At 44.3% G+C, this 25,225-nt stretch overlaps 1 protein-coding gene across 1 annotated transcript in view; it reads right to left on the reverse strand.

Moving 5' to 3' along the window:
- The window catches only part of TULP4 (TUB like protein 4), a 209,680-nt gene that overhangs the window by 79,636 nt on the left and 104,819 nt on the right, over positions 1 to 25,225 (reverse strand). The window lies entirely within an intron of this gene.

Genomic DNA, 25,225 nt, shown 5'->3' on the forward strand with positions numbered 1-25,225 from the left:
CTGGTGATCCTGGCAAATTCATTCATTTGGCTCATACTCATCAGATCCATGTCACGTACTGCCACGAGACTAACATGGAGTTGGAGAAGACGAGGCCTGAGCTCAGGAAGTTCAAAGTCCAGCTGGAAGCCAGAATGTGCGTGGACACGTGGACATATGCTGATGTGTGTCAGTCAAATGAGGACTGCTATTAATCAGCAAAAGCATGCCAGCTTCTTGTAAGAAAGATTTGAATCCTGTCTCCTTCCAGGACTCCGTGCCTAATAAACCAATTGCCCTCGTGAATATGCGGTACTGGTGCAAATGGTCACCAGATTCCACTTATATTCAAATATACGAAATGTGAGCAAGTGAGGCCAAGGACTGATTGTCAAGGATCTCCAAAATGCACAGAGCCCTCCTCACACCCATCTGTGTCCCAAATTTCAGACCAACGCAGAAGCCCTGTCACTTCTCAGACTTGTACCATGAGCACACCTGATTCTAGGTCTTTGAGTTTATTTCCAGGGCACCAGGGGGCTAGGAGAGGCCCCCAGCCTTGGTCCACCACACTTGGTGGTTATCAGCATTTGTTGCAAGATGCGTAATAAAATCCTCAAACTGTCCAAAAGGAAATTACTACCCACTTAAAATATAAGGATACTGTAGCTCCTTTTTAAAACGCTGCAAAAGTCAAAAAGAGCTCTAAGGCTGCAATCTTTCAAGACCCAGCAATCACTTGTCAAGTCTAACCCAGTCAACAGCCCCCAGGCCAAACAGAAGCAAGTTCCATGGATGTGGACGCTACAACTCCCAGCAGGGCCATCTAGCTTCATCCCTCTGCTGGGACCTGCCCTCGCCCTGGTCACAGCTCTGCTCGCGCAGCGCTCACACCACCCACTGTAACCATCGGTTTACATGCACCCCCCTCCCACCTGAGGAAGGGGGCTAAGGCTCACTCACTCTGAATACTGACACACAGAAATGCCGAATGTGCCGTGTCAAACAGTAACATATAACAAGTTATGGTTTCTTATTCAGTCATATCTTTGAACAGCTATTGAAAACTATTTCAAGTAAATTATTTTCAACTCCCATTTTAACAACAGCCAACACAGAGTAGACTGACTGCCTATTACAAACTTTCAGGATCTGAGGCTAGAAGTTAAGAAATCTTTGTCCCTGTGGAGTTCAGCTCACTGAACAGACACAATGTCCTGCTTTATATGCAAGTAGAGAGTTGTGAACATACACAGGAGGGGGCTCAACACAGGTGGGGAGGGGCAACAATCCAGATTCATTATTTATTTTTTATTCAGTTATAGTCAGTTTACAATGTTGTGTCAATGTCTGGTGTACAGCACAATGTTTCAGTCATACCTGAATATACACATATTCATTTTCAGATTCTAGATTCATTTTTTAAAGACTAGTTTTACAAATTCTCTATTTAAATTACTGATCTAATTTTTTAAAACAGTAAAACTAATACAACAAAAGTCTTTGAATGCACTGAATGTGTCATAAAATTTAGAATTTCCAAGTGTCAGTAAAAGCTGACTTTATAAACTTCTTTCAGACCCAACGATGACTGGCCTGAGCAGTGCAGCCCACAACGTGCTGCATCGCTAGGACACCTTCACCGTCTCCGCCCACCATCACTGACGCACTTCAGGATGGCTGCAGGACAGAATACGACGAACAAGAATGTGATAGTCACAACTGATTAGTTTTTAAATTATTTCCTTAAATTAAACACAGTAAACATTCACCTACTATGACCTTCCTTATAAAATGATACTTGATGACAATGTGTCATAGTTCAGAGAACAGAGGTTAGTCACATTTTCTATTACTTCTGCCTTTTCCCTTTAACATCCATTGCTGTGTCTGATTGCATATTTAGTAAATATCAATAACAAAACCTCTCTTCTTCATGAAAACAGCCTGCACAGTCACAGCAGGACACAAACACAGAAGAGCAGAGGCAAAAAATGCCTTGGTCTTATGACAACACAGTAGTAGTTTTGGGATAAACAGAAAGTTCACAGACTCAATTTCATCTTTCTGCAATTCTTGATCGGTTGAGATGCAGCAGGCATCCACGCACCTCTTTGCTGTGAGAATAACTGAACATAGGTGGGTTGCGCCCCTAAATTAGAGAAAGAAATCTTTCCAGTGATTCTTGGTTTAAAAATACAGTTAAATTGCAATGTTGTTTCCTTGGCTTAGTTTTCTCATTTCCTCTCTTGTCTGCGATTCAGAGCTGCCTGTCTTATCTCCCGGCAGCTTATTTCCTGTTCTCTGGATCCCTCCAGTCTACTTGGCAATGCTGGGACATACCAGAGTGTTGAGGAATTACCAGGAGGGGGCCAGCTGGGCTCTCAGGCGCCCAGATTACGTGGTGGGGTGCTAAGCAGCTGCCCAGGCATTCTAAGGCAGAGCTTTCCTTCCCTTTTCAAGGAAAACGGGGCTCCTGTTTGCTTTGGGCACGAAAGAACTTCAGCAGTAAGACGTTAGAGAAGTCTGTTTTCTTCTACTAAAAAGACAGAGGCTAGGCCAAGTTTTCACCTAGGTCTTTGATTATTCCCCCAAAATGCCAGCCTGTCACCCTCTCCAATGTAAGATGTCCTATCATTTTATACTTATTCTTGTCGATAAATACTTACTGAGGAATATTAAAGGTAGAGAAATCTACACTAAGGATATAGGGTGGGTCTACTGAAAGCCTGTTTGGGCTGTAATGTAATGTCCTAAATAAGTCACCTCACTTCCTATTCCTAGAACTATTTTTAGGTAGAATCAAACACCAGTGCCAGTTAAGCCATCTCAGGAATGTTCATCTTTGGAACCCTTCAAATGGTATTGATAAATATAATTTATATTTGATAGAAATATACAGGTAAATATCTCAGTGAAGGAGGATCACCAACATTCAAAAATATTTCCCTCAACCCCAAAAGACTGTAATTTGAACAAATGCTAAATGCAAACAGCTCAAGTGATAGAGCCTGTAAGTGATTCGTAGCAGCTGGTTCTTCTTACTTTGTAATTTATTAAGTGAAATAATAATGACTTCAATTGTACAAGAAAAACAAAATGAGAGCCAACTTAATTTTAGATACTTTAGTCATTTTTAAACAAAGAACCAAAAGCATCTTGAAACAGAGTCTGGAAGAAACTCACCGTGAACAGGGGCTCCAGCTGGGCGCCCACCAGCACGAGGGTCTGTGAAGTGCAGTGGCGAGTGCACCTCAGACCCCTCTGCTGACCTGCTGGGCCCCTTTCTCTGTCTGCAATGGGGATGACAGCAGCACTTCTTCTAGAGGTGCTGTGGAAAGTGTGATGTGAAAGGACCCTGGAACAGCGCCAGGCACACAGCAAGCGTTCAGTGAGCGCCCTGTATTGTTAATGTGTGAGCTAAGACTTCCAGGGCATGAAGACTGCTTCAGCACAGGATTTATGCATCTAGTTTCCTCTTCTTTAATGTAAGACCGTAGGTTTGAAAGATAGTCCCTCTTTCTAAACTCACCTCCTGCCAACTGTACTCCCCACCCAACTCTGCAGCTTAAAACCCCACACCAGCACACATCTCCTGCCACCTCTGGCCTGGAGTAAACTTTTGCACCTTGTCACCTGGTGGTGAAGCCTTCCCGACGTCCCAGATACTCCCTCGTGCACTTCCCCCGGACCGTCTCTGGTTCTCACCAGCCTGCCATTTCTCTGCGTTTGTGTCCCTGAAGCCCAGTACTGTGCGAGGCACACAGTGGCAATCTACAAATCTTTCCAAATTAAAATACTCCTGAAGGACAATTAACCATATTTCTTCAGAATTTTATACTAACCTCTTTCTCAAAAGTAAGATGTTAAAACCAGTTAAAGTGAGTTTGCGGGCTTGGTTTTTGTTTTTGTTTTGATAACAGTTTTATTGAGACAAAACTGACAAACCACACAATCTATTAAGAATGTAACATTCAACAGGTTTTTGTATTTTTAGAGTTGTGCAACCATCGCAGTAAATTTAAGAACACCTTCGTCAACCCCTAGTACTCCCTCCAGCCCTGGACAATCACTAGTCTTCTGTCTCTTCATATCTGCCTATTCGGGACATTTCATATAAATGAAATCATACAATATGCAGCCTTTTGTGTCTCGCTTCTTTCATCCAGCATCATGTTTTCGAGGTTTACCTACCTTGTAGCATGTGTTAGTGCTTACTTCCTTTATATGGCCAAATACTATTCCACTGTACGGATACACTACATTTTGTTTATCCATTCTGTTGACAGACATTTGGGTTGTTTCCATCTTTTGGCTATTATAAATAATACTGCTATGAACACTTGTGTGTAAGTTTTTGTATGTACACATGTTTTTATTTTCCTGGGTCTATGCCTAGGAGTGGAGTTGCTGAGTCAAATGACAATTCTATGTTTAACTTCTTGAGGAATTGCCAGATTATCTTCTAAAGTGGCTGCACCAATTTCTCAGCAACAATGTACAAGGTTCCAAATTCTTCATTCTCCCCAACACTTGCTATTGCGTTGTTTTTTTTTAACTACAGCCATCCTAGGGGGCATGGCGTGCTTCTGACGTGCACATCCCTGACGGCTAATGGTGTTGAGCATCTTTTCAAGTGCTTACTGGGCATCTGCTTTCTTTTTTGAAGAAGTGTCTATTCAGATCCTTTGCCCCTTTTTACTTGGGTTATCTTTTCTATTACTGAGTTGTCAGAGTGTCTCTTCTTAAGTCTTCTGAAACACTGACTACATTTGAGGAAAACTTTAGCTTTCACTTCCACATAATCCAATTTATTTCTCTCACTAAAATGTTCACTGATCCAGTCTTCATTTATCCATTCAATTCAATTTGCTGATAAGAACTCCATGAAGAAAATGGTCAAGAGACAAGGAAGGAATTCAGAAAATATGGGTCTAGGGTTTTCTAAGCCCTGGAGTCCAGGGACCAAGGTGCCTCTGAATGGTTCTGAACCTGAATCTGAATATGTTACGGGGGGACTCGCTCAGCCCTGGCTTCCCAAAACACTTCCCAGGAACCACACAGCTACAACTTCCTGATGTTTTTTAAACCTCCTTGTTGGAAAATAACACATCTTCTTCCTGAAGAGAGCTTATATTATCAGGCAGGCCTAAGTTAGGAAAAAAGAACTCTACCAAGTCTCCTGATGCAAATGCAAAATTGCCATTCCTGGTCTTCTCATCTGGTCAGTGGCAGCAAGTCTTCCACTAAAGCAACGGAAAAAAATGCCTTGAACAGGTATATCCAAAAGTGCAGTCTGCAGGAAATCCAACAGTTGGTACCTTCATCTCCTGACCATTTTCAGTCACTGATTTGTGCACACCTCAGAATCCAGTGAAATAACATTCTCTGTGACTCCAACTTCCATCCTTCTCCATTCAATCCCAGCTGCCATCTCCTGAGTAGAAATTTCATTGGAAAGTATGTTCAGTCACAAATACTATTCCCTGAGGTTACAGAGTACCTCATCGTGACAAAGCACGCGTTTTCCGTCGTCACTTCCCACTTACTCTCATGTAAATACTCGTAGTGCAGACAATAGTTACTGGCTTTAGCCAATTTAGAGCTGACATGACCACTCAGTCTCATGGAGGAAGGGAGCCTGCCTGAGGACACACAGCAGGCTCAAGGTGGGTCAGGCTCCAGGCCAGAGCCCCAGGCCCCCTGCTCCTGTTCAGAGCACTTGTCCCCATGACCAAGGTCAACCAAACTGGCTTGTGGCCATCAATCACTCAGCACCACCAGGATGCTGCGTACAGGACGCACACAGATGGAACAGATGCCCAGCCCTCAAGGAGCGCCCAGCGTAGCTTGGAGAAGACACCTCACTTCTTCCTTCTTAACAAGCATGTGTTCTTGCTGTCAGACTTCTGCAATGCAGAATGTTCTGAAAACCGGCTTTATCAACAAATTCTAGTTCTGACAGAAGAAAACAAAAATCATATTTAAAAAAATAAAGTCTCAGTGGTGGTGGATTAGAGTGATTTTCATCAGAATTTTTCTACACTTTCTGATTTTCCCACAATGAACATATTTCAGCTTCGCCTACTTCTTTGGCAAGGAATTTTAACACTTTCTTTTAGCAATAATAATAATTAAATAGTTTGCAAGTCATTTTCACATACACTAGCTTATTTTATCTTCACAAATATCTTAGGGGGGAGGTATCCCATTATCATGACCTCCCACTTTACAGGTTAAAAAAGTGGAGCTGAGAGAAGGTGGAAATATTTCCATAGCCTTCAAAAAAGGTTTTCACAATATTTATGGCATATATAAAAGCTTAAAGAAAAATTCGCCTGCAGAATTCTCCTTATTCAGCTTAAGAAAATACCACCAGGACCATTGAAAGCCCTTGTGAGCTCTTTCCACACCTGTCTTCCCTCCCTTGAGAAAAAAATGCTTCCTGGACATTTCATGTTTTTAATTCACATGCATTTTTATACCTATGTATGTTTTCTAACTTCATTATTTTGTGCTTTTAAAAAAAATTCATATTACAGAAAAAAATGCAACATACACCAAAGAGCAACTGGGATAATAACCTTCCATGTACCAGTCAACCAACTTAAACATCACCAACCTTTCTGAGTGTTTTCAACCTGTAAAAACCTCTATGCATTTGTTTAACTCAGCATGATGTTGTGGAGTTCATCCTTGCTGACAAGTGTGGCTCTCACTTCTCTATTCCCACTGCTGCACTGTAGTCACTGATGACACCAGTTTACCTGTTCATCCTCTTGCTGATAATCATTTAGGTTATCGCCCCTTTCTTTCCTGCTTTTACGAACAAGGCAGCTCATGCACATCCTGCTACCAGCCTCCCTGTGCACAAGTGTAGCGGCTCCTCCGGAGTCCGCGTTTAGGAACAACTGGGCTGGAGGCACGTGCAGCTCTGCCTTCACCAGACTTTGCCAGGTTATTTTCCGGAGTGACCCAAACAGTTTACATCCCATCAGCAGTTCACCTCTGTCTTATATCCTAATTATCCTTGACCCTGCCAGACTTTTACATTTTTTCCAATCTGACAGGTGTGAAATTATTTCATATTTCGCTTCTAATTTTTATTTATCTCCATATTCTATTCTATTTGGAATGTCTTAGTTACACGCTCTGTGGAGATGCGCTGAGGTTTTTCCTTCTGTTTCCCTCGACTGTGCTTAAGGAAAATGGGTCCTCAGTTCCCAGCTGTGCGTCCACCACCTAAGCCTCCCTTCACGGCCTCCTCCAAGAAGAAATCAGAGTCTTCTGAATCCAACAGTCAGTACGAGGCACCTGTAACAGGCAGCACGAGGCGCTCCGTGGGTAAGATGCCTGGAAGGTGTGGTCGTGCCCTTGAGGAGCAGGGGCTGCAGTCGGGGTCCCAGAAGAACGGGCCGATCAGGAATGTGGTGGATTCTGGGCAGGGCTCAAAGATCCGGCCAACTCAGCAGACAGTCACATAATTCCTGATGTCTTCCTCTTCGCTCCTTTTCCCCAACTTGCTAATGGCTTGGAAAGTGAATTCTGCAGGGACGGGGAGCTGGACAGCCCCCGAAATGGGAGGCTGAACCCGACAGAGGCGATAGAGGGGTCTGGGGACGCTCCAGCATGGGTCTCGAGTTAAGCCTTGACATTGGTGCAGGATTTCCTTCAATGCGCTGCCCAGATGTCACTTCCTCTGGGGAACTGCCTCCCCCTCTCAGGCAGGACTGACTGCTTCCTCCCCACGCCCCCGAGGCCTGGCCTTCCAATCCTGCCCTTGGCTGCTCCAGCCTCACGATGTCACGTGGCCTCCTCCTTTCTCACGCGGTGACCAAGGCAGTAAGGGTTATGGACCGAGTCGGGGATCAGAGTGCACTCTAGGTGGAGGAAGAGCAACCACAGCAGGGGAGGTTTTATTCCAGGCAGAGGAAGAGGGCAGCTAACACTGCCTAAGGCACTTCCCTCACTCCTTGATAAATTGTCTTCTCGGTGTCTTTGGCTAGGGCCCCTAAAAGCAGGGCCTGAGACAGCAATTCCCGCGCACTTGGGTGTTTTACTGCTGTTTCTCCCAAGTGCTTGCTCTCAGGAGAGAGGTAATAAAGGAAGTGGGACAGGTCTGGGGAATAAAGGAAGGACGTGTGTCAGCTGGAGACCAGCTTACTCAGTCTGCTCCCACCGGCGGCCTGAGCATTTGAACACATCACCACTGGCCCCACTTTGAGGCAGGGGCAGTGTGCCCCTGCACATCGGTCACTGGCTGCATGGCAGGAATAAGGTGGGAGTTGGAAAGGGGACCAACTGGCAGCTGAGAGTCTTAGCAGCCCACACGCACGGAGGCTGGGGGACAGTGCTCACACAGCGTCCTGTGCACGTGCCCTTCGATGCTCCCCAGCCTGCCCTCTGCTGGCCTTCCCTCTTCCATCCTGGGAGAGGCGCAAAGCTCCAGGGCTCAGTCGTGACCCTTCCCTCTTCGGTCTACTCTGGTTTCCTAGTAATCTGATCTAGTCTCATATATAAATCCATGGTTTAACCATCTAATTTGATGACTTCCAAATTCTTGTCTTCAATCCCTTACTCTCTGTCCTTCCAACATCTCTGCTTGGATGCCTGACAGACCGGCACACTGAGCACACCCCTGACAGCTCCGGATCTATTCCCCCCTAAGGCGGCCCCTCCCCAGTGCTCCCCACCCACGTTAATGACACCATCTGTTCAGCGTGAGTCATGGACAGCGGAGCCCACTTCCCTCCCTGCCTCTCAGGCCCATTGCTGTGTAGGGGGCCTGTCTGGGCAGAGACTCAGTGCTGCCCTCCCAGGCAAAGGCAGGGCTTCAAGCAGTGCGGGTGGTGTCCCCTCTGGTTGTTAAGAGATTAGAAACTCAGCCAGTGGAGAAGAGACTACTCTTTGCTTGATGTCTACCAGCCCAATTCTGATTTCACCGTGGTGCCAGCTCTGACATGTTTTTTAGATATGAGCTTAATGCTCATAAAAAACACTACTCCCCTGCTTAACTGGAGACTAGAGGAGAAACTCAAAGGAACTGAGGCCATGTCTGAAGACAACGATGCCCTACACAGATAGCAGCTCTTGGGGTTATTGCCAAAGGTAAGCAACTTTTTAAATTTCTAAGAAACTTTACATTTTAGAATAGTTTAAGATTTACAGGAAAATTGCAAAAGTAGAACAGAGGTCCCATAGGTCCCAGACCTAGTTTCCCCTATTAGTAAGACCTTACATTGTATGCTTTGGTTAATAAATGTATTATTATTGACCAAAGCCCATACTTATTCAAATTTCCTTGGTTTCAAAGTAGCATCCTTTTTTTGTTTCAGGATCCCACTTCAAATACCACATTTAGTCGTCATGTCTCCTTAGGCTCCTCTTGACTACAACAGTTTCTCAAACTTTCCTTGTTTTTGGTGAGTTTGACCACTTTGAGAACTCATGAGGTAATACCTCCAACTGGGATTTGTCTGATGTTTCCCTCAGGACAGGCTGGAGTCACGAGCTTGGGCAGGAGGACCACAGACATGCAGTGCCCTCTCGTCACATCCTGTCAGCGGTGAGTGTTGTCACCATGACCGCCACTGTCCACACTAACTCGGATAGCCAGTGAAGCTGTCATCGCCAGGTTTCTTCACTGTCAGGCGACTCTTTCTTCGCCCTTTCCACAGTGTACTCTCTGGAAGCAGTGACCACGGGCAGCCCACACTTAAGGAGTGGTGAATTATGCTCCACCTCCTTGAGGGAGGGGCATCTACATAAATTACTGACAGCTCTTCTCCCAGGGAGACTTGCCTGTTCTCCATTAATTTTGTCACAGTAGGGACACTAATAAAATGAATGGATGTTTATGTTTAGGGTTATAGTCCAATTCCACTTCATTTATTTTGCTGCTCGGATTGTTCCAAGTTTGGCCACTGAGAGCTCTTCCAGTTGTTCTTACGTCCTCTGACACACTCCCAACACTGTGTGTGCATAATTTTGTTTTTAGAGTACTACCTTATTTTCCCACACTACAATGTGATCCAAAGTTATTATGCATATTCCCTGCTCCAGTCCTTGAATCAGACGTTTCTCCATGGAACCCTGCTTCCTTTTCTTAGAAAATGGCACTAAAAACTAAGGTCTGAGTCCAGATCCAGGAAACCAAGATCTAAGTGTGTTCATGCTACTGGGGTGAGTAAATGGTTTTTGACATTAAAAATAAAAAAATCAGCCAGTTATAAGATGAGCCTGGGACATCTTACTATCTCAGAAGGCAAAGCAGTTATCAAAAGACCTCTAGACCCAACTTAAAGGGGCTTCTACAAGGATAGAACAATCTGAGCATCAGAGAGTACAGGAAACTGAGACAAATACACTAAAACTCATATATGCTAAAATCCAGGAGCTCATGATAATCCTGAAAAATAAAACCCTCACTGTTAACCTGTAAAGAATGGTATAGAACTTCCTGCTCTAAAACCTGGTAGACAAAGGGAAAAAAACAAAACGCACATTTATCCTGCCACTATTTACAAACACTACTCCATAACAAACAACTAGTTGATGAGGCAAAGTTTTTCCTGGTGTAAGTATTCCAGTTAATAAATACAGGAGGAATGACAGAATTAGGAGATCATCATTTTGCAACTACTAACAAAACAACGGCTGCAGGTGAAAGGCTGATGGGACAGCAGTAGGAATGGATCAAACTGAGAAGCCCTCACTAACTCCCCAATTTAACATCACAAAAAGGCAGACAACCACGTATTATATACCTCCTCGTAGAAGTGCATGATGCCATCCATGGAGCAATTCCAAAAAAAAACCCCAAAAATCAAACCTGAAGTCTCTAGACCTCAACAACTAGTTTACAAGAAATACAGAAGACAGAAAAACATACTAAAGAACATCTTGGGGATGTAATTAGGAAAATCCACTTTTCCTATGGAATTTCTCATGTTCTGGGTTTTCCTAATGCAAGGAAAACAGATGAGGAACCTATAGATTAAAATACAAAACAGAAGCAGACTCATAGACATTGAATACAAACTTGTGGTTGCCAAGGGGGTGAGGGTGGGAAGGGACAGACTAGGATTTCAAAATTTGTAGATACTGACAGGCATATGCAGAATAGATAAACAAGATTATACTGTACAGCACAGGGAAATATATACAAGATCTTGTGGTAGCTCACGGTGAAAAAAAATGTGACAATGAATATATGTATGTTCACGTATAACTGAAAAATTGTGCTCTACACTGGAATTTGACACATTGTAAATGACTATAACTCAATAAAAAAAAAGTAAAAAAAAAAGATTTAGGAGGCGTATCAACCTAATGCAATTCACGTAATGGACCTTGTTTGGATCTGACTCCTTGAACTCAAAAACAAAAACAAACCAATTTTTTTCTAAAAGGCAAACCATCTGAATAGATTCTTCACCAAAGAAGATACACCAATGACAAGTGAGCACATGAAGAGAAGCATACCACCAGCAGAAATCAGGAAATGCTGACAGAAGCACAGGGGACAACGCTACACGTATCAGAACGGCTAAAATCAACTTCTGAGAATCCTTAGCACTTGTGTGTTCAAGTATCAGCTTTTCTTAACTGATCCTTGTACTCCTCTGATATAAACAGAGGAAATATATTACCTGTTCCATGGTGTAAATTTCTTAAATATTAAGTCAGGTCCAACAATGTCTTTCAATAGAAAGGTTAAAGGGACTTGGAATTTATGCTTTTAGTAATGGAAAGCCACTTAAGGTGGTTGTTCTTTTAAAAATATGTATACTTTATATAGATATCAGATACTGTCATACATATTATACACAGAGTATTAAGAGCATTCTTTTTGAGGCTTAAAGTTATATTTTCATTAGTATCCATTCAATCGTAACACTGCGCCAGGCAGTGTATCTCAAAGAAGGACAGGAGAACATATCAGATCTGGGGACACAGTTTGCGAGGGGTGGAATAGGTGAAATCTGAGAAAGCACATTAAGTATGGTTGCTTTGATTTACTTTTTAAGGACTTGTTATTAAAGTATAATACAAAAGCTTTAACTGATTTTGTCATTTCCTTTGAAATTTCAAACATCAGAGGAGGATGTAAGAGTTTTATTACTATGATACGGAACTAAATATTTCTTGTAAAACATGATTCACACACAAAAAAAGCTTAAAACCGGTGTCAATGGACAAATTTCAATTAAAACACTGTATTATTATTTCCTCTTAGGCATATTTATTTCTTCCCTGAAAAACCATGATTGTGATACAATTCCATTGTACATCTTGAAATTAATTTCTCAATAAGTAATATGTTTCCAGTTGGCAAGAGAGAAGAAGGATATGTTTAAAAAAATGGTCTCAGGGCTTGACTTTATAAAGGAAAGGGAAGGGAAAAGAAAGGAAGCGGCAGCATGTCCACTGTCTTCACAGTAGGAAGAGCAGGTCCATCTTTGTGTTGTTCAGTTTTCTCATCTAGCGCGGCTCCCCCATAAACCGACCCAGCCAGGATGCAGCCAGTCTCTCTTCAGTATCCCCGAGCACTGCTCTGGGTTGAGATGTCGCGCTCGCACTCATCTGAGGCCCACCCACTGCTGAAGGGTTGGTTCCTGGATCAGGAAGAGTATTTCCAGATTTGGAAAGGAATCCTCAGAAAACAAAGTAAACAAGAGAACTTGGATGCCAATAGCTGCCAATAATGCAGATTACCTGAAGTACCAAAAAAGCAGCATCAAATTAGAAAATAAAATATGCTGAATAAAAAGTATTAACCCCATAAATAATGAGCAAAAAAGGTCGTTACTTTTTAACATCATTTTCGTCTATTAACAAATGATACTTCCCCCCCTGGATTTAGATTTGATTCTAACATGTAGCAGGGATCTCAGCTCACATCAAGGTCTTCACATGGACCCACACTAGTACACAGTGTTAATTTAAGCCAACAAATATGTTAGCTTTCACAATATAACTCATACATTTTACTTTTTGAGTTTCTTTCCAGTCCCTGTGATAAAAACAGAGAAGCATAAACTAAATTGTCAACCCACTGTATTCATGAGGTTTCAAGGCCTGCGAGAAAGCAAGCATCATCTCTCTGTTTTCATCATCATACCTTGTTACCTAAGCTCCGGCTAAACCAACATGTTTAGGATTCAAAATGTTCCATTCTTTTTTTTTTTTTTAACATTTTTTATTGATTTATAATCATTTTACAATGTTGTGTCAAATTCCAGTGTTCAGCACAATTTTTCAGTCATACATGGACATATACACACTGTCACATTTTTTTCTCTGTGAGCTACCATAGCATTTTGTGTATAGTTCCCTGTGCTATACAGTATAATCTTGTTTATCTAGTCTACAATTTTGAAATCCCAGTCTTTCCCTTCCCACCCTCCACCACCCTGGCAACCACAAGTCTGTATTCTCTCTGAGTCTATTTCTGTCCTGTATTTATGCTTTGTTTTTGTTTGTTTGTTTGTTTTGGTTTTTATTTGTTTAGATTCCACATATGAGTGATCTCATATGGTATTTTTCTTTCTCTTTCTGGCTTACTTCACTTAGAATGACATTCTCCAGGAGCATCCATGTTGCTGCAAATGGCATTATGTTGTCAGTTTTTATGGCTGAGTAGTATTCCATTGTATAAATATATACCACATCTTCTTTATCCAGTCACCTGTTGATGGACATTTAGGCTGTTTCCATGTTTTGGCTATTGTAAATAGTGCTGCTATGAACATTGGGGTGCAGGTGTCAACCTGAAGTAGGGTTCCCTCTGGATGTATGCCCAGGAGTGGGATTCCTGGGTCATATAGTAAGTCTATTCCTAGTCTTTTGAGGAATCTCCACACTGTTTTCCATAGTGGCTGCACCAAACTGCATTCCCACCAGCAGTGTAGGAGGGTTCCCCTTTCACCACAGCCTCTCCAGCATTTGTCATTTGTGGATTTTTGAATGACGGCCTTTCTGACTGGTGTGAGGTGATACCTCATTGTAGTTTTGATTTGCATTTCTCTGATAATTAGCGATATTGAGCATTTTTTCATGTGCCTTTTGATCATTTGCACGTCTTCCTTGGAGAATTGCTTGTTTAGGTCTTCTGCCCATTTTTGGATGGGGTTGTTTATTTTTTTCTTATTGAGTCGTATGAGCTGCTTATATATTCTGGAGATCAAGCCTTTGTGGGTTTCATTTGCAAAAGTTTTCTCATTCCATAGGTTGTCGTTTGGTTTTACTTACGGTTTCCTTTGCTGTGCAGAAGCTTGTAAGTTTCATTAGGTCCCATTTGTTTATTCTTGCTTTTATTTCTACTAGGAGAAAATTTTTGAGATGTATGTCAGATAATGTTTTGCCTATGTTTTCCTCTAGGAGGTTTATTGTATCTTGTCTTATGTTTAAGTCTTTGATCCATTTTGAGTTGATTTTTGTGTATGGTGTAAGGGAGTGTTCTAGCTTCACTGTTTTACATGCTGCTGTCCAGTTTTCCCAACACCGTTTGCTGAAGAGACTGTCTTTATTCCATTGTATATTCTTGCCTCCTTTGTCGAAGATTAGTTGACCACAAAATGTTCCATTCTAACTAGGGAGTTAACCTCCTACATCTATGAGGAAATGGAGAGACCACAAAAGCATCTGATTCTCAAAAGGACCCCAAAGCTCGGTACCTGGAGAAGGCATCAGCACTTTACAAAAAAGGAAACTAAGGTCCAGAGAGGTTAACTGGCCCAAAGCACCCAACTGGCAAGAGGCAGAGCAGAGGCCAGGAACCAGGTACTTATATTCCTAGGCCAGTGTGTTTTCCTACTTAAAAAATCAACTAAGGCAGAATCATTTCACAATCTTATTTTAGGGGAATACGTATTCATCTTGGGAAAACTACTGTATTTGTGAGTTCCAGTCTGGTCTCCAACACCCTGCATCTTCGTTTTGTCTGCAAAAGCAACTTGGCAACTAGATTGTTTCTAAAGATCCCTCCAGTTCAATTTTTTTTTTTTAGTGTTTAGAATGCTGAAATCTCCAGTCTAGAATTTTTGACCTTCCAAAATGAGTTAAGAAAAATGCTGAGAAAAAAATCTTGGGACAAGAACCAGGAGTCATAAGCACAAATTATAAGAAGTCTGAGGTTTACTGTAAAAGAGAACTTTCTAACAACGATCACTTACTATCAATGGAAAACATTGTCTTCAAAGGAACCTGGACACTGGAAAGTGTTAAAAAAAAAAAGAGGCCTGATAGCCAACTGCCAGCTGTATCTGGAAGCAATTCATCTAATGGGACGGGTTCTGGATTAGAACTAGAGGACCTTCAGATTACCATCCATCCAACTCCATGATGACAAATTAAAATTAAATGTGCTCTCGGCATCAGAGATGTTATGGCCTCAAAAACAAAACAAAACAAAAAAAAAAACAACTAACTGATCTTAAGCTCTTAAGCATCTACCTAGTGATAAATTGCCACTAAATTTTCTAAAAGAAAATTCAATTATTAAAGTAGTTAACACGGTTATCTGAATTAAAAATTTATACATTAAATATTATACTAATCTTGTCGACCAGGTGTGTACTTTAGTCATTTACATTTAATCTACTAGATTAATTTTCAAGATGTTTCTCTTCAGTTCTTAGAGCAGTTAAGACAGCAGGATTCTCAACATCCTGCTCTTTAAAATCCGTCTCTCAGCCCAGCACATCCAGCATTTGGTCAGGACATGGCACTGCTCCAAACGCACTGCTGCCACCTTTGATCTGTAGCCAGGTCGGCCTGGCAACCAACTGAAGACAGAACCTAAGCTCATCCATCCACTGACCACCTGGCTCCTGAGGGAGCAGAGCAGAGCCAGAACTGGGAAGCCAGTCTCACTGATGACAGAAAACCGAGTTCCAATCTGGGTCCAACACCCTGCGTCTTCATTTTGTCTGCAAAAGCAACTTGGCAACTAGGTTGTTTCTAAAGATCCCTCCAGTTCTAATATGTTGACACATTGGATTCTATTTGGTTAAGTACAGAGCAAACACAGCAGGCCCACTTCTAAGTGCAATATCCTGTAAAATGTAAATGTATTTGCCACCCAAGAAAAGAAATCTGGCACCTGGATCATGACGTACTACCTGGTAGGAGGGGGGGAGATGATGGGGGAGGGAACGCTGAGTGAACTCGAAATAATTCAATTCAGAGTTAAGAGCTGAATACACAAGTTTCCTCCTAAGCATTTATAATTCAAAAAACATGAGAGATGTTACTTTTAAAATAATTAGTTCAAGAGTTACAGAGAAATTGAGTCTCTATATTTAGTGACGGTTAATTTTATGGGTCAAATTGGGCCTCTTTGGACTTTGGAGGCAACCTGTTCCTAATTCGGGTGTGACACAGTGGCCTATTTACCTAGTGACCCAAAAAGCTGCTGGTTGTGAGTGGGGCCCAGAACAAGAGAAGGCTGCCCACAGGTCAGGCTGCCGCGGGAGCTGCTCCGCCGCTCGGCTCACGTGGTCCAGCAGATCCAGTGGTGCCTGAAGCATCAAGGCGGGAAGGGGTGCTGCCTGACCCCACAGGTGGATCTCAGGGCAGGCCCTTAGGGTTTGGAGCAAAGCCTGCCACCCTCTCCAGACAACTACTCTCCTTTCGAGAAACAGCTCTTGCCCTGCTACCAGGCCTCGGGAGAGGCTGAACGTGTACCCATGACCAACAAGTCACCCTGTGACCTGAGCTGCCATCATGAACTGGGTGTCATCTGACCCATCAGCCGCCAAGTGAGGCATGCACAGCAGCGCTCTGTCAACACGTGGAAGCGGTACGTACGTGATCTGGCCCAAGCAGACCCTGAAGGCTCACGTTACACGAGGAAGTGGCCCAAATGCCAGGTCCCCACTCCTGCTCCACTGCCTTCTCCTCCCAGCCTGCACCTGTGGCCTCACAGGGAGCTCCCCCACATTAAGCTGGCAGAGGAAGAGCAGACTGGGCCTGGGTTACAGACGGTTCTGCACGATATGCAGACACCGCCCCCAAGTGGACAGCTGCAGCACTACACCCCTTCCGGGACACCCCTCGAGGACATGGTGGAGGGACATCCTCCCAGTGGGCAGAACTTCGAGCAGTGCACCTGGCTGTTCCCTTTGCTTAAAGGGAGAAATGGTCGGAAGTGCGATTATTTACCAGTTCTTGGGCTGTGGTCAGTGGTTTGCTTGATGGTCAGATACTCAGAAGGAACATGATTGGAATACTGTTATAAAGAAATCTAGGGAAGAGGTTCGTGGACCGACCTCTATGAATGGGCAAAACAGTGAAGCTGTTTGTGTCCCATGTGAACGCTCACCACAGGGCAACCTCAGCAGCAGAGGAGCTTAATCATCAAGTGGAGAGAATGACCTATTCTATGGACACCAGCCAGCCTCTTTCCCCAGCCACCCATCACCACCCAATGCATGAGCAAAGGGGCCATGGTGGCAGGCGTGGAGGTGATATGTGGGCTGGACAACACGGACCTCACTCGGCAGGGCCGACCTGGCTACGACCACCACTGGGCCGCCCAATCTGCCAGCAGCAGAGACCAACACTGAGCCCGACGCTGCACCGTGACTCCAATGCACAGTAAAAGTTAGAAGACAGCGCTTGAAATGAGGTGAGTGAGAAGGCCAGGCTCAGAGAAGCTACAGCCTGGACGATGAGTCTCTAAGTCGTGGAGAGCTGTCTGCCCAGTGCTGGGAAGGCCTCGCCCACACCCTTGGCCCAAGGCTCCACCTGACATGGTCCCCCGACCACCTCCAAATGGAAGAGCCCAGCACAGCTCCTTCTCTGGCACTCACCACTGTCTTTGACATTTTCTGTTTACTTCTTCCGTTGTGGGGCACTTTGCACTTACGGCCCAGAATAAAAGCAAGCAGTGCAGGCACACATTCACTTGGTTTGATGCAAACAACTGGTCAGCCTGAACTACCTGCAGGTTTTCTCTTCTCAATCAAGAGTTCTTATTGAGACCTGATTTTCTGCTTGCTTACTTCAATACACAGCCTAGAACACCACGTTGTCCAATCAATGGTTCCAGGTTAACAACTGAAACGTCATCATTCTTTTAAGTTACACAATACATGAAAATACACAAAATAAATAAAATTATGAGGGGGGAACCCAGCTGTGTTTCTTAACAAATTCAATTACTACTCTTTCACACTTTGAAAGGCTAGAAATGAAATTCTGCATTTCTAAAACTATTACTAGGATGGCTTAAGTCATTTCCAACAATACAATTATTTATAAAAAGTACTGGGCTGGCTAGACTACAGAACTAATAGGCAAATGACACCGGGCTTACACCCCAGTTAAAATGTGTAAGACATCTGGAGAAGCCTGAGACACTTCTTACATTTACTGAGCATCTGCCCTGTGCCAGACACCACGCTGGAGCCTGAGAGGCAGCCGGGCCTGCCACTTGGCTCGCACGTCCGAAAAGCACTCAGGATGGGGAGACAGGCAGGTAGGGAACTGTACAACCATGGGCTCAGCAAGTGCTAGAAATACTACGTGCAGAGAGAACGCGTGGGGAGGTCTCTGCAGGAAAGGCGTTTTCAGAAGCCTCCAAACCTCCAGGGCCAGGGAGCTTTAGCTCTCCCTGCTAAAACACTAATTACCTAGAATGCTTTCAGTGGCAAGAGACTTCCCTCCTGCCCAGCAGTCCCCCTTAGAATGAAAATCGGGGTGGGCTTTTTCAGAGCTGCAAATAAAAAGTTATCATTATATATTCCCTAACATATTTAGCATTTCAGATTTACCCTTCAAAGTATTTCTTAGTGTTTAATTTTCTGTGCATATGTGCTTCTGCAGTATAATTTAACACTGGCTTTCAGTCAATAACCTGAATTACCTGAAATGTACTTTGAATTCTTTTTTAACCTAAATTCTACTGTAGCAACTCTGTATTTGCATTTAGTTCTATATTTCTATTTATTAAAGCTCAACTTTTTTCCATTTTGCTGACTGACCCATTATTCCACACATTTCTGGAACCTGCCAGCAGGTGCAAACATAACAGCCTCTGTGAAGGGAATTATCAAAGGCAACTTAGATGGTCAAAGAATTCAGCCACCTCTGAATTGTGAAAACAAGAGTCAATTCTGTTCTATCACATGACGTGCCAGCCCCTGGGGGAGTTACACGACCTCCCTGGGCCTCAGTCTGCTCATCCCTAAACCCAGGCAGCAGCACCTAACCAACAGGACTGCTGCAAATGTAAAACTGCTAAAGAAAACAATAATTACCACTCATTCTGGACTCATCATCCGCTGGGTTCTTCACACATATCATCTCATACCATCTCATTTAATCCTCATGCAAAACCTCTATGGGGTAATCAGGACCACGCCCATGGCAAAGAGGAGGAAAATGAGGTTTAGAAGTGTTCATCGATCGGCCCCAAATCCCTCAGCACATGAGGACAGAGCCAGGGACACTGACCCTGGCCAGTCAGAGCCCAAAGCCCGTCTTAAACTCTGAACTGCTCCCCTTCCTCTCTGAGACGATCCAAGTGCAAGCCCAGGGCCAGTTCCTAGACAGAGCAAGCCCTGGAAGACACCCACACTAGTGGCTGCTATTAAGCAGCACATCGCTTCTAATGTTCATGAGAAATCCTCAACCAGGAGAGCAGCCAGGCCATCATACCCGACCCTGTGTCCTCGTGATCAGACAAAACCCGTTTGTTCCCTTCTTTTCGAGCCCCCAAACCCACACATGCCCCCATGTGAATCACGTCACCTGCAGTCCCTCCCATCAGCTCCGCTAGACAGTCCCCACAATCCCCACAATCCCCACAAGGTGTGTCCCGAGATTCTCCCCTGCCTCGCTTTCCTCAGGGAGAAAACTCACAACTCTGGGAGGTGATCTGCACCCTTGGCCCAGCTTCCTTCTGCTGCAGGCGTGAAGCTGGACCCCACCCTGAGTCTGGCCCAGCTTGCCCCATGCTGCCTCCTCCCTCTCTCCTGAGAGCCTCCTTCAGGCAACAGTTCAAACAAGAGTCCCCATCTCAGGCTCTGCTTCAAGGGTACCTCACCAAAGATGCTCTGTAACTTTGGAAAAACGAGACTGAGAAAAGGCAGTCTCTTCAGCAAATGATGTTGGGAAAACTGGACAGCAGCACATAAATCAATAAAGTTAGAACACTCCCTCACACCATACACAAAAATAAACTCAAAAATGGCTTAAAGACTTAAATACAAGACAAGACATTATAAACCTCCTAGAAAAGAACATAACACTCTCTGACATCAATCTCAGCAATGTTCTCCTAGGGCAGTCTACCCAGGCAATAGAAGTTTGCCACTGTGGAAAACAGTATGGAGAGTCCTCAACAGACTTACCATATGATCTAGCAATCCTACTCCTGGGCATATATCCAGAGAGAACTCTAATTCGAAAAGACACATGCACCCCAATGTTCACAGCAGCACTATATACAATAACCAAGACATGGAAACAACCTAAATGTCCATCAGCAGATAACTGGATAAAGAAGCTGTGGTATATTTATACAATGGAATACTACTCAGCCATAAAAAAGAATGAAATAATGCCATTTGCAGCAACATGGATGGACCTGGAGAATGCCATTCTAAGTAAGACAGAAAGAGAAAGAAAAACAGCATACGGTATCACTCATATGTGGAATCTAAAAAAAGAAAGAACATGCTAATGAACTTACCTACAGGATAGAAACACACTCACAGACATAGTAAACAATCTTATGGTTACTGGGAAGAAAGGAGGTGGGAAGGGATAAACTTGGGAGTTCAAGACTTGCAAATATTAACTACTACATATAAAAGTAGATAATTAACAAATTTCTTCTGTATAGCACAGGAAAATATATTTAATATCTTGTAATAACCTTTATGAAAAAAACATAAAAGGAATATATGTATGTATATGTGTGGCTTGGACATTATGCTGTACACGAGATTGACACATTGTAAATGACTATACTTCAATGAAAAAACAAATCCATTTTCCTTCCTCCCCAAAAAAGTCAGGTACGACGGACCAGGCACCAGAGGAGGAGCGGAATTCCTGCAGCCCGCACACCCACGTGCATGCACGCCTGGGGTGGGGCTCTGAGTGCATGCCTAGCTTAATTTAACCAAACCAACCTCACAAAGCAGACAACCAGCTTTAAAAGGACACTGCCAAGAAACTGAAGGTGAAGATAAAACTAATTATGCAAGCACAAGCGAAAACAAGAAAATGGCAGAACTGACAAGACCTGGCCTGTGTGTATATAATTATATATGTATAAATATATATATTTCCAATTATCAAGAAAGAAATTACCAAGATGACTGACTTAGATACGGATTTACAAGGAAAACTGAATTAACAAAGGGTCTTCTAAGCACTATACCTTAGGTGTTAATGACAGAATGAATTCATCAGATTTGCTGGCAAGACATTTAAAAATATTACTTAGTTCAGTGATGTCTCATGCTGTGTTTTGTGTTTGTTTTCTAACTTACATATTTTTATTGATACAGTAGCATATAACATGTAAGTAACTATGTCATCTATTGGGGTGCATGATCAATTTTTTTAGCGATGGGGTGCTTGTTCAAGGGAAGTTTGTAGATCATGCCAAGGCTTTACACTTCTTTGCTTCAGTGAACTTAAAAAGGTTTGTAGACAGAATTCTTTCATTTGATAAACTTTATCAAAATGGTAGCTCAGTAAATTGGTAACATACACTTCATGTTTATCAGTAAACACTTCATCTTGTTAAACGGGAGTTGTATCCTACAACTCTTGAGGCGCACAGACCGTTAAGCAGCAGCTACTATGCAACGCTAGCACCTCCTCACGCCTGAGGGTGGGAATTGAAAAGCCCGTCAGAATTACCCCAAGCTGATGGGTGACCAGCAAGCTGGAGACAAATAAAAACTCAGCCCCTCTTGGATTGTCCTTTTGGCAAAATGCACGTGTGTGAAGAGCTCTGAGGACAGACAGCAGTCCCAGGCTCTGAGGTCAGGCAAATGTGTGTGCGTTCTGGCTGCAGAACGTGTAATTTGTGGCTTTAAGGAAGTCCTATCCACAGAGAGGTTGTGAGTAATAATTTTTTTTAAAAAAACAAAAGAGACCTGGCACACAGAAAGGTCTGAATAAATGTAACGTTTGACTCTCTTGCTCGCGAGGCGCCTGGCCTCCCCAGTAGAGGAGAGAGGCTGCCGTCCCCAGGCAGTGTGCTCTGAGCACCCACCACCCCCGAGTTCACGGCAGGACACTGCACCGGCTCCAGACGACGAAGCGTGGCCTTGGACCAGCGCCACGGGCGTCACTAAGAGCTTGTAAAATGCAGAACACGAGCCCACCCCAGACCCAGGGAACTAGCATCTGCATGTCAACAGGTATTCCACACGTGTGTTTAAATCTGCGAGTGTGCCCTACAGAAGAACTCGCCATCCACACTGCTCATCGCTGCTGTGAGGTCACATAAAATGCTGGGACATTCCGTGAGGAGGGAAGGCAGGGCTTCCTTCCGTGGTCGCTGTGCCACCTACTCAGCGTCTGGAAAGACCACCAGGTGAAAGCTGCTAAGGGAACGCATTTAAGCCCCTAAGGTCGCTCCCTGCCAGTCAGCCCTTCCCGTCTCTCCTCCTTTCTCCTGTTACATCAGAAGTCCTAGGGCAAACTGCCAGCATTTCAGATTCCCAGCAAACTGGAGACGTCTCTGTACAGCTCCCAAACTGAGGCAGAGAAAGACGTCTCTTCCAAAACTGAGCATCAGGCCTCTGAGAGGAAGGTGCTGGCAAAGGCACGGAGCCACACCTTTGCACACCAGCCCGCACACCTGTGTGTGTGCATCGAAGGTGTCCTCTGCTTGGAAAACCCTGACTGACAACTGGCTGGACGGCAGCTGTGTCTCCAGGAATCTGCGTGTGGTCACCATGCTGGTGCCACTGAGGGCGCAGCCACAGCAGTGACTAGTGTTACCAAAACAAAGCGTGCCAGTCACTGAGTGGTCTCACCGGCTTTGTGATTTTGTTAAGGTATTTAAAACAAGAAAGCTTGGTATCGGGTGTGTACTAAAGGAAAACGGCAGCGTCTATGCAGGTGGCCTCACAAGTGAGGAGTGTTTTGTTCGGGGGAGCACAGTGAGCTGGGATACCGCTGCCCCTCATGAGATGCCCTCTTCTCACGCAGGATACACAGAATGGGAGCAGCACCAGTGGCCTCGTGGGGCAGGGGCAGCCCTCATATCCATCGGGGGACGCGCACTGGGAGCTGGGGAGGCGGGCCCTCGCCGGGCGGCCGCTCTGAGTGATGGAGGGGCAAGGGACACACGGAGCTCCCTCCAGGAGAGGAGCCCGCCTGCCGTGAGCCTGGTTTGGAGAAGTGGGGGAACCTCCCCACACGTGGTATTTACCAGGAGTAACTGGTTGACGGCACAGGTGGACTTAAAACTGGTGCCACAAGTGTCACCCAGGGACCCGGTGAAGAAGGTGGAGAGCCTCTGGTTGTGTGGCAGGGCACCAGGTACCTGTGAAGTCATCACCGTGATGGGACTCAGGACACACCACCCCAACATACGGCACGTGCTTGCATACTGGACATTTAAACTGAAGGAATCTGAGAATCGGCAGGTGCAGGGAAGACTCCAACCTGCCCCTCTTCCTTCTACCCTAAAGCAGGTCACTAGACCCTCATGTGAGCGGCAGCTTCCCTGCACCCAGTAGAGAGGGACGTAGGTTGCCCCGGTTCACGACCCTCAGCTGTGGCCCTTCTGTCCAATCACGTTCCCCCCACTTTCCACTCCTCATTAAACCCAGCGTAAAACACTCAACTCAGGTTTAACCGCGCCTTCAGGTCTCATGTAACACTTGTATTAAATTTGTAAGCTTTGCTCTTGTTAATCTGTCTTTTGTTAAGAGATCCAGCTGAGAACTTAAGACTCCTGAGGGAGTAAGGGCCCAGCACAAACCTAAAACTTGATAGTTTTCTGGGACGGGATCTACCCTCACCATCCTGCAAAACATGTATTATCTTTCTGACTATTTTGACTTTCAAATTTTCATGATACATGAAAAAGCAGGAGGTCATCAGTATATTTTATACACCAAACAAACCTATTCTCAGTAAGCCAGGAGGATAGGCTTGCCAACCTAGCAGCCATATTAGAGTCCCGTCTGGGCTCAGGAACAGGTGAATTGGTTCCGCAGCTGAGGGCAGGGGCTGATACCACTAATCCACCAAGAGGGGGGGCTACATTTCACTGCAATAACAATGCCTCGAATCTCACAGGCTTAAAACAGCACAGGTTTATTCCTTGATTAGGCTTCATACCCACGCGGGTGAGTGGGGAGCTCTGCTCCACACTATCTTCACTTGGGGACATGGGCTGATGGGGCCTCTAATTCCAGTAACATCATCAACCGCAGTGCAGGGAGAGGGGGCGTGGAGCATCAGGCAGAGCTGTTCAAGGTTTTGCACATATTTCAGTCAAGGTGAGTTAACTGGAAACATCAAACTTGAAGGGAACAAGAAGGGTGACCCTGCATGTCCCTGGAAGGAGGAGAACTGGAGAAGCCAGGGCACCAGCGTGGTGACCACACCCAGATTCCTGGAGGCACTGCGGCCTCCGGCCTCAGCTGCCCCCTGCCCCCCAGGGTTACTCTGTGATGCAACTGCCCACACTCAAGGCGGTTTCCACACAGGCTGTCAAACGACAGCACCTTTGACAAGTTCCCTCCAGGTGCTCTCCCCGTGGCTGTCAGTTAACACCTAAAATTCATCTTATTGTTGAAAATCTCCCTTGCAGAGCACACATTCTCTTTTCATAATTACATCAGTTAATCCTATCATGATCCCAGCTCCTCGATCCTAGTCAGAGCCATGTAAGGATAACGCAGCTGAAGCCACACTGCCTCCAGCTGCGCTCCCGTCAGATTACAGGCAGAAAGCAGGTCGGCCAATTCCTCCAGGATCCTGGCTGCCTGTGCTTAAGAAAAAGGCACTTACTTTTTTGGGGGGAAGGTAAAACAAATAAGTTTAAAGGAAAAAAAAAAACCCTCTCCTACTTATGACTATTTAAGTGAAACATCTTAAGTCACGTTGCAATGTATATATGTATGTGCGCATAAAGAAGTAGTCTGCAGGGAGATACCCCTAGGTATCTGTAGGAGATGGGATTACAAAAGATTTTTATATTCTTCCTCCTGTATATTTTTTACAAAATAAATGCATTATTTATAAAAATTTACAT

Source organism: Camelus dromedarius, chromosome 6 (assembly GCF_036321535.1).
Source record: "Camelus dromedarius isolate mCamDro1 chromosome 6, mCamDro1.pat, whole genome shotgun sequence".
In the NCBI taxonomy this organism is placed as follows: domain Eukaryota; kingdom Metazoa; phylum Chordata; class Mammalia; order Artiodactyla; family Camelidae; genus Camelus; species Camelus dromedarius.